At 41.5% G+C, this 15,052-nt stretch overlaps 2 pseudogenes; both read right to left on the bottom strand.

Moving 5' to 3' along the window:
* Positions 1-197: 197 nt before the first annotated feature.
* Positions 198-7,530, bottom strand: LOC136534452 (zinc finger CCCH domain-containing protein 62-like; annotated as a pseudogene).
* Positions 7,531-8,957: 1,427 nt separating this feature from the next.
* Positions 8,958-13,380, bottom strand: LOC136534453 (CDPK-related kinase 5-like; annotated as a pseudogene).
* Between the last annotated feature and the right edge of the window lie 1,672 nt (positions 13,381-15,052).

Raw genomic sequence — 15,052 nt, 5'->3', positions numbered from 1 at the left:
TCATCGAATCTTGCGATACGTGCACGGAGCATTAAATGTAGACGAAAAAAAAACTAATTGCATAGTTTGGTTGGAAATCGCGAGACGAACGTTTTGAGCCTAATTAGTCCATGATTGAATACTAATTACCAAATAAAAACGAAAGTGCTACAGTAGCCAAAATCCCAAACTTCACCCAAATAAACAAGAGCTAAGAGGCAAATGCAAGCTTTATTTCAAGATCACAAGATGAAACAATGTTCTGGCCTCTGCACATTATGTAAGAGGCAAATGCTACATACTCATAACAATGAAATGGAATAATGGAAATAAACCAAGACCACATGCCTTACCACCAATGCAATTATCAAAATGCAGCTGGCATCAACTAGACTGTCTTATCGACGGAAACCAGTACTCCCACTAGGATATCTTAAGTGTGGCACGACGTATGCTTCTTCTGGATGAGGATGGTACACAGTTTGTGGCATGTTGCCTGAAGGAAATGCTACCCTCTGTTGATTGGGTGGAAGTGCCCTGAAATATGCAGGCGCATGCACACCAGCCATTGCTCCATTTTGATGTTGGAGACCCATTGTAGCCTTGGGTAGTACATGTGGATGGCTGGCACTGGGGCGAGGCAGTAAAACGTGAGCAACTTCACGCAATTGAGTAGGCCATTGGGGCCTCTCAACACAAGCATTCTGTACTAAAACAAAATTTCCATGATTTGCTTCAACAAGCGCAGCTGGAGTTATGTGTCTTCCTTCTAATTGACTCTGTGTGCCACCAATTCTGTTCCACCCAGAACCAGTCGTCCTTTTGTTCATCCCAACTTTTGAGCTAGATGGGCCCTTGTTAAGAGGCTCAACGTGACAGTTTTTCTGAAAGGTAGCATGACTCTTCTCCCTGTTGTCATTGCATAGAGAACTGTTATGGCCAGTAGAAATGTTCTTATCTTGGCAGGCACGATTTTTCTTTGCCCTCCTACCACCAGTGGCTTTTTTCCCAGAAGGCACTTGGGACCCTTCTTTCTTAGATCTTTTATTAGGCAGATCAAACTTGGAGGATTGTGCAGGTCGTTTTTTGCCTTTATCCAATTCAATAATATTGGATTGGCAGCGAGGCCTTTCAGATCGAGACTTGTGCTTTTCTTTGTCCAATTTTTTCTTGCCTTTAAGAGCTATAGGAAAGACAAAAAAATGGAATAGAAACTGTTAGGTAGAACAAACACAGAACTGAAGAAAACGAGATTGAGTAAAATCGTCATTAAGTGTTGCAGCTTGACTCAATGGCTTAACAAAACAAGGCAATAGAGACCCGGAGCTCATATGTTCTGCTAAGTCGACAATACCATGCATGAGTTGTTCCAGGAATCTAGAAAGATGTAATGTTCCTTAGAAGAAGTCTATGAATACAACTTTTCTTCTTGAACTCAGGGAGCCTAGAAATTAAACATGTTATTCATTTTACTGCCCATGCTGTTCTCCAGCCCTGTGATTCAGAATTTTAATTGATTCCATATGAGATACAGCTGCCTACTAATATTCCATATCATGAGTTGTAAAGGTTCCAATGCCAGTTAATACATCAACCCAAACATTAAATTTTACTTCCTAATAATATTAAATACTCCTATAACTAAAAAATGTTCACATGTAACTATCCCACTGTAGTTTTGTGCAAAATGACAAAACTCATTATAAACTAGTAGCAAGGTATTAACACCAAACAAGAAATCTATAACCTGTCACATTTGATGAACGTGATTAAATACGAACTTAAATATGCAATACCATCAATCAGTAACAGTGGCATGAGATTTCAAACAAGTATGACAAGAAGACCAAGTTCAGCATTAAATTAATGCAGAGATTGCGCAAACAATCTTGAGAATGGAAATTACTGTTTCCAGCAGAATTAGGTCTCTTCAAAGCACGAACACGCCTTGCTTCGTCCCCTCTGTTGTGCTTCTCTTCTAGAACCTTCAGCCTTTCTACTTCATTTGCCCAAGGCTAGATATAAGAGAAATAAATGATGTGAAGTTCAAAATCACACAAGGCCATCCCATGGACAATGTTGGTATACAAACCATCATTTGAGAAATGTGTAGATACCCTCAAATATGAGAATTGCATAAAACCGATACTACATCCCAGTTCTATTGATAAACGACTAGGGGGAGAGAATATGAATAAAAAACACAGTTTGGGAAATGTGGAGATAGTCATCTTGGATATCTGACAGGATGCATTCGTATTCATGAAAAATGCTTCTTTTATTTTAGAAACATAGAGTTCCCAGTATTTCCATTACTGTATACAGAGCACACAGACTGATAGAAAAAGAACTGTAAATATGAACCTCCAATGTACAGCCAGTACTGATGCTGGACAGTTGAATTACCCTATTACATTTGAGAATGAGAATTGTATCATCACACTGGTTACAACTCCTGAAGAAGATCTGAGTGTTTCTTATTATATAAAAGACTAGCAGAAAGAACACGAAGTGACAGGTAGAAAACAGAGTAACAATACGGAGAGCTCTTGTTACCTGACGAAAAGTCACCATTCTATATAGGTTGCGCCCTTTGACAAGCAACAGATGCAAAGGTGGTAATTTCCCAGCTCCTTTGCTCCAAAACACTTGAATCTATTGAATCGAACAAGTAATGTAGTCTGTAAATGATCACAAGACTCAAATGACACAGTAGTACAAAACTGTTGAATCAAACTTTACCGTGAAAGTGTGTTGCTGCTTTTGTTTACCATAGCTTTCCTTGATGACTTTGCCAGCTACTATACGCTTACCTATGCATTTTGCATGCCTTTTTCCACTGTCAAAGTTATCCGAATGGAAGTTTAGGTTACTATTTCAAAGAGGCTGTTAGATTAGACTATGCAAATGCAGATGGCTACCTCTTCTCGTACACCTTCTGTTTGAATAAGACGGCATCGTCCTTACAAACATCACCTGCGCTGAGTATGATTATTGCCATGGATAATTTGCTATGCAGTTAAATGAGAGTTTATTTTCCAACTAAGAACACACCTTTACAGTTGATACAGAAGGATGACCGAGGATAAATTCTCTCAGGGTCCCCATCTTTGAACCTATAAGATACGGGGTAATAAATATTACATGTGTCAATCCGTGTCAAAGTTCTGAAAAATGTCGCAACGCTAACAACATCTAGGCACATCAAATTTGAGCTCAAGGAGGAGCTGCAAAGGATTGATAAGCAGCTGAAGTTAGAGATCTGTTGCCTCAGGAGTGGGGAACATAGATATGCTGTCGAAAGGGATTTAGAACAAGTCTATCTGAGGAAGAGAAGCTACTGGAAGCACTGGCTTCTGCAGGAGACTCCAATACTAAATTCTTCATCATTTTTGCTAATGGGAGAAGAAGGAAGGGATCAATCTTCTCTATGGAATCTGAGCAAGGACAGTTAACAATCAGGATGACATTATGACTCACATAGTTCAGTTTTACAAAACTGCTGTTGGGGGAGTGGATGATAGACAGATTAGACTGAAATCTAATTTTTGGTCTGAAGATAGAAAAGTGACTGATTGCAAATTGTCAACAACTGGTGAAAGCTTTCACCATGGAGGAGATTAAGCAAGCAGTTTTTTATATGAAACAAGATGACTGCACCAGGACCCAATGGATATGGGGCTAGTTTTTTTCCAACAATTCTGGGATAAGATCAAAGACAACTACTACAAAATGTTTGTAGACTTCTACAATGGCGATTTGGACATTAAAAGATTGAAGTATGGAGTGATCACTTTAGTCCCCAAAGTCAAAGATGCAGCTACTATCAAGCAATATAGGCCTATTGTCTGCTGAATGTGGATTATAAAGTTTTCACTAAGGTTCTCACAGGCAGGCTCACCCCAGTAGCCAAGGAGGTTATTGGTCCTAATCAAACTGGGTTTATTCAAGAGAGAAACATATTAGAAGGCGTGGTTATTCTTCATGAAGTATTACATGAGCTGAGCCACAAGAAAAAGCAGGGCTTAATTCTAAAAATAGACTTGAGAAGGGCCTATGACCAGGGTGAGATGGGACCTTCCTTGAAGAAGTTTTAAAAGGGAAAGGTTTCCCCGTTAGGTGGATTAATTGGGTAATGCAAACTGTCAAGGGGGGACAGGTTTGTGTCAATGTTAATGGGCACTAGGGGACCTTACTTCAGAACTTTGAGAGGGCTAAGACCGGGAGACCCCCTATCTCCCCCTTCTATTTAACCTAGCTGCTGATTCTCTAAGTGCTAGTTGGACAAGGCTGTCAACAGGCACTTGATCAAGGGGAGTGGTCGAGCATTTGATCCCAGGTGGTATTTCACACATTCAGTATGCAGATGATGCTGTAAATAGTGCTAGATGGGTCAGACAGCACAATTACAAAACTGAAAGTGATCCTATATTGTTTTGAGTGGTTATCCTGGTTTAAAGATCAACTATCATAAGAGTGAAGTGATCCTCTTTGGGTTAGTCAGGAAGAGAAAGAAAGGAAAGCCAACATGTTTAAACTGCAGGTGGGGAGAATTGGCCAATGAAGTATTTGGGCATACCAATATCTGACATGGTGTTAGGTATTCTTGCCTTCCAAGGGATTCTTAACAAGATGATCAAACGCTTAGATCCCTGGAAAGGCAAGTACATGACCTCAGGGGGGAAACTAATTCAGACTAATACTTGTTTTGAGTAGCCTGCCCATGTATGTTATGGGTTATTTTATTTTCTGCCAAAGGGTCTCCATTCAAAGATGGATACAATCAGATCTAAATTCTTTTGGAGAGGAGCAGATGACATCTTCAAATATCATACGGCAAAATGGGTGTCAGTTTGTAAGCCCAAAATACATGGTGGATTAGGGATTATAAACACTGAAATCATGAACCAGTGTCTCTTAACCAAATGGATTTGGAAAATTGAAGGCTGGGTCAGAGGAGCTGTGGTGTAAATTACTCAGAGCCAAGTATGCCATTCAGGCAATTTTTTTTGCTCTAATCAAAAGGGGTCATCTCAGTTTTGGAAAGGACTGCATAAAGTAACACATTTATTCAAGTGGGGCGCAGAATACAAGGTTTGTAGAGGGGATAAGATCAGATTTTGGCATGACTCGTGGGTTGGGGACATGCCACTGAAAAATTCAGTTTGCATCTTTGTATGAGATCAATGAAAATCAGGCAAGATCTGGTGAGTGACATTTGGGATGGTGATGAGTGGGACTTAACCTTTAGAAGGAATCTGCAAGGAATTTGGATTGAGGAATGGACAGCGCTACAACAGATTCTAGAGGGTGTTTCAGTTCGATTCTACTAAGGAAGATTCAGTAAAATGGGTGCTTGATAAATCAAATCAATACACGACCAAATCTTTATATCACTTAATAACTCATGGGGGGCTTAGAGACCAGTTATGTATTATGATTTGGAAGAGCAAAATTCCGCTTAAAATCAAAGTTTTTCTTTGGCAAATGTTTCATGACAAATTACAGGCTGGCAGTAGCACTGAAAAAGAGAGGGGTGGCAGGGGATGCCCCCTCTGTAGTGTCTGCGGGCAAACCTGAAACTGGTAACCACATATTTTTTGAGTGTTACTTTTCACAGTACTTGTGGGTGTTGTATTAGAGATGCTTTTGGGTGGCATGATTTTCCAACGTCAAAACATAATTTTCCTGTATGATTGGATGCCAAGGAGGGCTTGGGAGTCCCTCGGAGACTAGTGTTATTTTTCTTTGCAAGCCCTAACCTGGGCAATATGGAAAAATAGGAACAAGATGGCTATTCAGAAAAGTTTTTCCTTCAAATCCTGATGTGGTACTTTACAACGCAATCACCTTTCTGCAGATGTGGAGAGAAGCTTATGAAGGACGCCAACAGATACATTTGTCTAAGATGGTGGAGGGCCTAGAGACATGGATCAGCAAGCACGATCGGGCTTCAAACTTTTAATTCAGATGTTGCTATCCTGTTATAGCGTTTCGTCCCTGTCTAGACCTTTAAGTAGTGTGGGCATGGGATGCTATCTGTTTTGTCTTTTCGCGTTATCGTAAACTGGTATCACCAGTATGTAAAACTCTTATTGCTTTCTAAAAGCAGAGGTAATCTCCTTTCAAAAAAAATCACCTAGGTGAACCCTCTGTGCATAACAAAGCCAGGTAAAAATAAAAATAAAAATAAAAGATATGAGAACAACAAATGACACAGGAACTAGTGTTCTCTTAAATTGAAGTCTGACTAAACGAGCATCAAATGGCTGAATATACTCAGAAGTGGGAAAGATCTATCATATCTAACCTCCAGTGGAGCACTATTCTGTCCACACAAGTGTCTATGCCCCCCAGTTTGGCTAAGACCATTCTTCTTCAAATATATCTTGCACTCCGCCAACTTTAAACCCTCCAGACTCTTCCCACCTACAGGAAAATCCTGCCTTTCAGTTCATGTAGGAAGAAAACAGCATAGAACAAATGATCCAATTCTGTTCGTTCCTGAACACCACTGAAGTAAACCGAAATTAGCCAGTATTATTACAAGAACATGCTCAACTTAGTCTCGAACATGACAAGGATTGCATCTAGCTCCGTTTTGAAAACCATTTACATTGGATGTATTTTGAGCTGTCAATAAGAAAAAATAAATTATGGTTCGATAGAACAGCTGTAGGAGCGGAAGCAGAAACAAAAGTGACTGACATGAGCTACCAGTAGTAGCAACAATCTACGGCCTACCAAGCAGCTAGAGATAAGCACACAATCCCCGAAGCCAAACAATCAATTAGCATGTTCCTTCTAGTTTCTGTCGCACACACAGTGTAACAATTTTGGGGGTCATACTTCCTTAAGATGTCTAAACTGTTTCTGTTGCACATCACTAGAATGGATACATACATAAGCTTCAAAAACTAGTCAGATGAAGTATCTGTAAATTTATCTTGTCCATCGGACGATCAGATTGGCACGCTGCAGCTGCATTAAATCATAGAACCACACGAGTGATGCTAAATTTTTTAATGCCCCCAAAACAGCTCTGCTTAGTTCTCTACGTGCACCTAATCCCGTTCCAACTTCCACACTTCCCCCGTTCGAGATTGTCACCTAAACGCCTACATGTAACTTACTTCTGAATATCTGATGAACAGTCTTAACAGCAACCCATTTAAACGAGATAGAGGGGATCGAGGATATTACTGCTGAGGAGACTAGTGATTTTGTTGCAGGCGACCTCGCTCCGATCAGCGCCCAATTGCTCAACCTCAGCCTCAGCATCCGCCTCCGCCTCCGATTCCTCCTCGCTTTCCTCGCCGCTGCCATCCCCATCACCGGCCTCGCTGTCGCATGTCGCTGATAGTCGACAAAGTCCTCGTCGCTCGTATCCTCCTCTTCCTCCTGATTCTGAATCCTCCTCATCCTCCGACCTTGACTCTGACCCCGCTTCCGGAGATCAGAGGATATGTCGATCGGCGCAACGCGCCCCTCTCCTCCACCTCCACCTGCACCACCGCCGCGGCGGCGGCGCGGCCTACGCGTTACCGGCATCCCGCAGCTCAAGTGGAGAAGCCTTTGCCTCCTCCTCGCCCCCCTCCGATTGCCTCCTGCCCCCGCCCTGTTCGCTTTGGAATGGAATGGGGCAGATTGCGGCGTGGTGAAAACGTTTTGTCTCTCTGTCGCGAGCAGAGCAGGTTTCCCTTCGAAGTTCAAAACGTTAGCCGTGGGGGGATTTCACTCCTTCTTTCGAATTTCGAAATCCAGATTTCAAAGCTCAAGGACATTTGAATCGGCCGTGTTCGACGCATAATGGACGGCTCAGATGAGAGGAATAATAGATCGTCACCAATGCTTTCAAAACAGGGGGGGGGGGGGGGGGGGGGGGGGGGGGAAGCAAAATCAATAAAAAAACTATTTAATGACTACTCCATTGGCAAATATAATCCACTCTAGATTTATCATTATAAGTCAAGCTTCTCTAATTTTGATGAAGTTTTTAGAAAAAAAACAAAATATATTGACACCTATAAATTCAAATAAATGCACTTTTGAGATATATTTATGGAGAGTTTAATGAAACTAATTTGATGTTGTAGGTGTCCACTGCACTTTTCAATAAATTGGTCAAATTTGGAGAAATTTGCCTTATGACAGCTAAAAATGGACTATAAATTGAAACAAATGGAGTAAATTTTCATTTATTATAATTACAAATAAGCCATGACATTGGCATGGCTTAGCAACATAGTATGTACAAGCACTGATTTCTGGCGCTAAGGGTGAAACATGGTAAAAGAAGAATGTTATGAAATATTTTTATATAAATAAATTCTGAAATTCTAAAAAAAGAAATAAAATCATTTCCTCTTATGTCTTGTCAAAATTAATACAATCTTATTGCATATTCCATATCATTCTAAACATTTTCATGTATTCAGTAAAAAGTAATACTTATTTTATCGCACATATTCCAGGTTATTCTAAGATTTAGAACCTAGAATCAATTAGAGGTTGCAAATTGACACGCTAATATTCTGAGATTCAAAAATGGCACAGCTCCATCTCATCAATATATACACGAAGAGAACCTGACGTACCACATAACGATCACGCACATTCATCTGTCGGTACAATGACATTAGTGACAATGACAGGTAAGTGATATGCCCATGCTCCAAACGCCAACCTGGTGAGTGGTGACTGCAGCTAACTTGCTCCAGTTCCAGGAAAGAAGCATTACAAAGTTCCCAAAATCACAACAGAAGATGACGCCTAATCTAAGACTGTTAGAAACATCACATGTTGCAAACATGGGTTAGATTTTTCCTTTTTCTATCGGCTAAATGATCAGTAGGCAGGCAACAACCAGCATAACTCTATACTCAAATTAGTGACAGATCAGGTTGCTGCTAGAAATCAAACACCCTTGATATGCAAGCTCCAAGCGACGGTTCTTTAGCCCTGTTAATTGCCTGTGAACCAAGTCGACAGGGGCAAGGGCGGTGTAAACATGCGCTGTCGTTAGAGATTATCAACAGCTATCTCATCTTTGACAGGGACCTGCTGGACATGCCATGCAACAACTTGACAAATCCAAGAAAGCTCAATTTCCCATCCGTATGCCTGATCCAATCTTGTAGAACGACATGCAGTGGCACTGAAGGGCTGAGGCCCAATTCCTGAGAGAACAAGTAAACTTCATTGATAATGAAATACTCCATAGCATGTAGTAACTAATATGTCCGGAAATATTGGAAGGTCCACCAAACTGATCTGCTAGAAAGAGAACAGGGAGGAAGATCACGTACAGAAGCTAATTCATCTATTACAATAGCTCGGTTGCCTTCCTTCTCAAAATGTTCATAAGCAGATCGCGCATGTTGCTCCCATCTATCCAATGCTTCAAGCTGATGCACACTAACTGCTGCTGCACAGAATTCTTGGAAGTCCATTCTTCTGTACTGAAGGGCGCTCAACTGAAAAGAATATCCAGTTATAGAGTCAGACAGTGGTACAGTTTCTGTATGAACAAAACGGTGTCATAAGATTCAAACAAATGTACCGAAACAAGAATCTCTTGAACTCGGGATTCCTTCATTGCATCAGTAGCTTCTCTCGTTAAGGCCTAAACAGTGTGAAGCAACAGGAGTCATTAAGTTTACACAAGCTAATGAGGACAGACTTAACCAGCCTGGAATTAGGTGTAGCTATGAGCTAACCATTCTGATATTGTCAAGAGTGATGCATCCATTTCTGTCTGGTTCCAATAAAGAAAACTGTGCTTTCAGATAGAAAAGCTCGTCAACTGTTAAGGTCTTTGATAGAGCCTGTAGCAGTTCAATAATACATCAAGCACTGCAGATTGCTGGCATTAGAAAGAACAGTAATGATATACTACCTCTGCCCCAAAAAAGAATGTCACACTAGCTTTGTTCTAAGTCAAACTTTTTCAAGTTTCACCTAGTTTATAGAGAAGATTATGAACACTTCTGACACCAAAAGGTTATACTATGAAAATATATTTCATGATGAATCTAATGGTGCTTATATGGTAATATAAATATTGATTAATTGGTATTTTCTTGTATAAACTTGGCCAAAACAAGATGGTAGCTTTCACTTAGGACAAAATAGGAAGACCATTCTTAGTAAAGCTTGTTAGCACAACATTGATTTTCAAATGAAAGTAATTGGCGACAGAGTCATCAAGCACCTTTTTTTCTTTTCTTGGAACTAATAAATCAAGGGCAATATACCCTAAATGTTGCCCCAACCTAGCTAAACCACACATGTATGCAATAAAAAAATTCCTGACAAAGTTTACCATAAAAGAATGTACTACCATGCATTACTCAACAATTATTTAACAGGAAAATTCATCAACCAACTCTAAACAAAAAATAGTTTATTAAGCACAACCCTTAAAAGCATTTCAGTAGACAAACTTGAGGTAAGATAAGTGCCAATTGCCAAACTGAATGAGCATTCATTATAACCATGAAACAAAAATTTGAAGTTACTCACCCTCAGAGCGGCTTTCCGTAAAGATGAGGAACGAATATAAGCTTTGATAAGTCGGAATATAAGGCATGTCCAATGGCAGCTTAATGTCATTATAATTTCTGATCACGGATGACCTAGAAAAAAAAACATGAATACTCACAACAAGGCAATATTCAATAGAAGCCATCAGGATAAAATGAACGGAAACATACTTAAAGCCTGGAGCTGCAGTCATCCTTCGACGTGGATCCTTGCACAGCAATCGCTTGACAAAATCCATTGCTTCCGGAGTCAGAGAAGGCCATGGTGCCTCATTGTAACTAGGATCAGCTTTGAGCACCGAACGGAATATGCCAGATTCAGTGCGTGCCCAAAATGGACGACTGCCGCAAAGAAGGATATATGCAATTACACCTATACTCCAGACATCAGCTTCTGTGCTATAGCATCTATGCAGAACTTCTGGAGCAACATAATAAGCACTTTCCAACAATGTCATTGAGCCTCTCATCTGCATAAAATATTAGAACCACATATTCAAGATCTTTTTGCCTGTGAATACTACAATCCTTTTTGGCCCAGACAATTAGAGACCAATAAAATTTATATAGAAAATAACACAGATTGACCAGTACAAAGTATACCTGGCTTTACAAAGTTGATAAGCCAAAATCGATGGCCTTAAGATGGGAATTCTCGTCTTTTGATGTAAAAAGAAAATTCTGAAAAACAGGTATTATATTTTTAGAAGTCATGATAAAGTAAACAATGAAAACACTAAAATTACAGTATAAAGTAAGACATGCTTAGTTTACTAGTGCTATGGTAATTGTAAAGTTCTAGACTACAGAAAGTAGAAGTTAGTATTTCCTAAACCTGCTTAAATCATGGAATTTGCACTAACTGTAGAGATGCAGAAAAACACATCACCTCTGGTTTGAGATCTCGATGAACCACTCCTTGAATGTGGCAAAAAGCCAACAACATTTAATATTTGCACCAGGACAGCTTTTGCATCATCCTCAGAGTACTTCCCACCTCTTAAGTCCAATGCAAAACATCAGTTCTACTGAAGCACGTATTTTGATCTGTTGTTTCGATTTTTATGTTCACTTTAACTTACCTGGAAAGTATTCTGTCAAGTAGCTCTCCACCTTCGCACAACCTACACAACAGGCATTTCTAAATTAATAAACATGAATCTTTAAAGAACAAAGCATGGATTGCATGCTAATATAGAAAAGGAACTATCCGAGGACCATCAGCAGCAGGGTATAAAACGTAAATATAAATGCGAAGCAAAGTGTTACTTAGAAAAGAAGGGGGAAAACGGTAGTTGTGAGTGTTAATAGTTGTGAGTGCCCAATGATGAGGGTATAATAACACACTACATATGTATGCTATGGAGGTCAGCCTCATAGAATATGAAACATCAAGTAAAAGGAAAACTATAATTTCTCAGGTCATGGAAACTTACTCCATTATTATATATACGTTGTCATTGTCCTCATAGGCATCATAGAATTGGACCAAGTTTTTGTTTCCTGCCAAAGCTTTCAATATTTTAACCTCCTTCGGACATCCTCTATAGAATGGATGTAGTCATCTGAGAAAACAAAACAGCAAGCAGTGGGTGTTGTTAAAAGATGATCAAGTAAGGAGCCAAGTTCAGACGAAGACCAACTGTGTATTTTCTGGTACCAGAATGGAGCTTAAATCAGTTTGCACAAAAGATATGATAGAACAATAATGCCAAGTGACTGAAGTCTTCTGGATCGGTAGTTGCAAAGCATCAGATGTAAGTTTCCCAAGTAACAAATAATGTCCGATCTATTTGTATCTTATCATTAGAGACTTAGAGTAGGCACATTTGCAGCGGAAAGTCCTACTATATGCTAATATGCACCCAGTACCCAAAAGGCAGAATGCACAGAACAACAAGCAACCATCCTCACGGAGTCACGAGCATTGAAGTAGGGTGTTTGCAATCCAGAATGCGGAACAGAACCATATAATGTCACCACAGAATCCTATGAATATTTTGTATTTTTGTTCGAAATCAGTATTCTCAAGGCAGCAATCAGCAAATCGACAACACCTAAAAAATTTCCACATGGTAAAAAAAAAATCAGAAAACAGCATGTGTCTGGTGTCTCAAGATTCAGCATATTACACATCAAAACAAAGTGCAGAGTAGGGCATTGCGAAAGCTGCACATCACCTTTGCTTTGGGGATGACCTTGATGGCGACGGACTCCCTTGCGCGCGCCCTTCTTAACCGTGGCAGCGAGGTGTAGCGAAGTGCCCCCCCGTCCGACCTCGTCCCCATGTCTACTTGGCTGCGAACCCCCTTGTTGAACCCAAACCCCTTGTGTCGAGGCCCCTGCCTCCGCTGCCACCCTCCCCCTCGCCGCCACCCTCTTCGGGGATGGACGGCCCGCGACGGGCCATGCCGCCTCGCGAGCGCCGCCCGGATGTGCTTGGCGGGCGACGGCGGCGGGAAGGCAGCGCAGGAGCCGCCTGGCCGGGTTGGTGGGCGCGGAGCCCGCGGGAGCGGGGGACTTGCGCGGCGACGCCGCGGAGCCGCGAAGAGGTGGTGCGCGGGGCTCGGGCTCGGCGTGGAGAACGGGAAGAACGGGGACACCGCCCAGTGCTTCTTCCCGGGGGTGGCGGGGATCGCGTTGCCCGGGGGCGGGGTCGCCGGCGCCGCGTGCGGCGGCGAGCCGTCCGCGTCGTGGGTGAGCGGCTTAGCGTGGCACCCTCCCATGTATGTCGCGCGCCGGCCGTCGCGGGGGGTGGCGCTGCGTCCGGGATCTGGGAGGCGTTGCGACGGGAGCTAGCAGGAGGCCATGGCGGACGGAAAAGGGGAAGCCCGGAAGAGGGAGGGGGAGAGAGAGCTTTGGGGGGGGGGGGGGGGGAGTGGCGAGGGGGGACTGCGGGGAGTGAAGCGAATTGAAACGGGGACGGTGGGAGAGGAGTAAAGGCAGCAAGCAAGGTGGCGACGCGGTCTGGGAGTGAGTGAGAGCGACTAGTGGAGCTGCCTGCCGGCCGTTTTTGGTGCCTTTTTCTCTTCTTTTCCTTTTTTTTGTTTTTTCTTTGGCTTTGGTGCTTATGATGAGTTTATGTGAGTAGTGCTGCTTTTTTTGTTGGCTTAGTGTTGATGACTGTGATTAGCTTTTCTCGTCAAAATGATCATGATTAACTTGTGAAATGAGTGGAGCATGGGGATTTCCATCTATTTATATATGAAAATGAACTTTGATTTCTTCAAGAGTTGGTTTTGGAGTTTTGTTTTACATACATTTGAAAAATGTGCTTGGATTGTTTTTTTTACAACAGCTTGGATTGTTGTTTCCGACTCCTTTTCAGAGGAATGTGAGGAGTTTTGATTAGTCCTTGTCATTGCTTGGTTTATTTGGCCTTTTTGTTGGATGTGGGCATGTGATTATTGGAAAAGTAGATATGTACATGTGATCATGCTCTTTATAGAGAAAAAAAAGGAAGCATGTATATAGCGGTGTATATAGGGTGTGATTGGTAGGTCGAATCGGGCTGCCGCATCGTTTTGATGTCTGACCTCATTCATGCGCTGTGTTTGGTTACCCTCCTCGCACCTTTCGCCTGTATCTTTTCATTCATCTGCCCTCCTCCATCCTGCACGACTTAATCTTCTCAATTTCCACTTCCCTCTCCATACAGGATGGCTTGATTCAGGCATGGCGCAGGGATCCATGTGTCATACACTCAAAACTCTCGTCCATGCATGCAACCAAACATGATCTCATCTCATACTGGACCAACAACAAAGACAACCAAACACGACTGAATGCACGATTTGAGCATGCATCTCACCGTCCTGGACCGGCTCTCCATACCGGCTCTCCCTCACCAAAGCAACCAATCACGCCCATAGCGAGGACAAAGGTGGGAGAGAGGCAGATGCTAATGCTTAATTGGTCTCAAGAATTCCGTGTTGAATGGCAATAATATATAAAATGGGGGCCCTAAGTCATGCACTGTATGTCCATGTGCGTTTATCCTTCGATCATTAAGATTCTCACTGGATTATTTGCGCCGACGAACCCACAAGAAAACAATTGCAAGGCGGAGAGATGCATCATGCATGCATGATAATATGATATTACATATAATCATACAGTCCTATGCATTACGCATGCAGCAAAAGGAATGTGCGAATTGACGTGTATGAGGATACTCCAATAGGCGGAGTATTTTCTTTTTGTCATAAAAAATAAGCTTTTTTCTATGGTCATAAAAAATGTGTTGAAGTCGCTATTCGCAGCTGTATGGACGTTGTTGTATTATTGTACGCGAGTATGTGCCTCCATCCCTGCTGCGCCGTCAAGCAGCCATGTGTGTGTGTATATATATATATATATAACAAGCTGGCTACAAAATAACTTATTCTATAGTTACTTTGAGTTACGATAATTACTATGTTAATTTATAAGATTATAGTAACTCTTACTGAGTGGTTTACTATAACATTATGATAAATATTCTCATGTATTATAGTAAGACAACTATCGTAAATATGTATTGACATTAT

The sequence above is a fragment of the Miscanthus floridulus genome, unplaced genomic scaffold, assembly GCF_019320115.1.
Source record: "Miscanthus floridulus cultivar M001 unplaced genomic scaffold, ASM1932011v1 os_1955, whole genome shotgun sequence".
In the NCBI taxonomy this organism is placed as follows: Eukaryota; Viridiplantae; Streptophyta; class Magnoliopsida; order Poales; family Poaceae; genus Miscanthus; species Miscanthus floridulus.
Note: the sequence above shows the minus strand (reverse complement) of the source record. Positions and strands in the feature narration are given on the sequence as shown.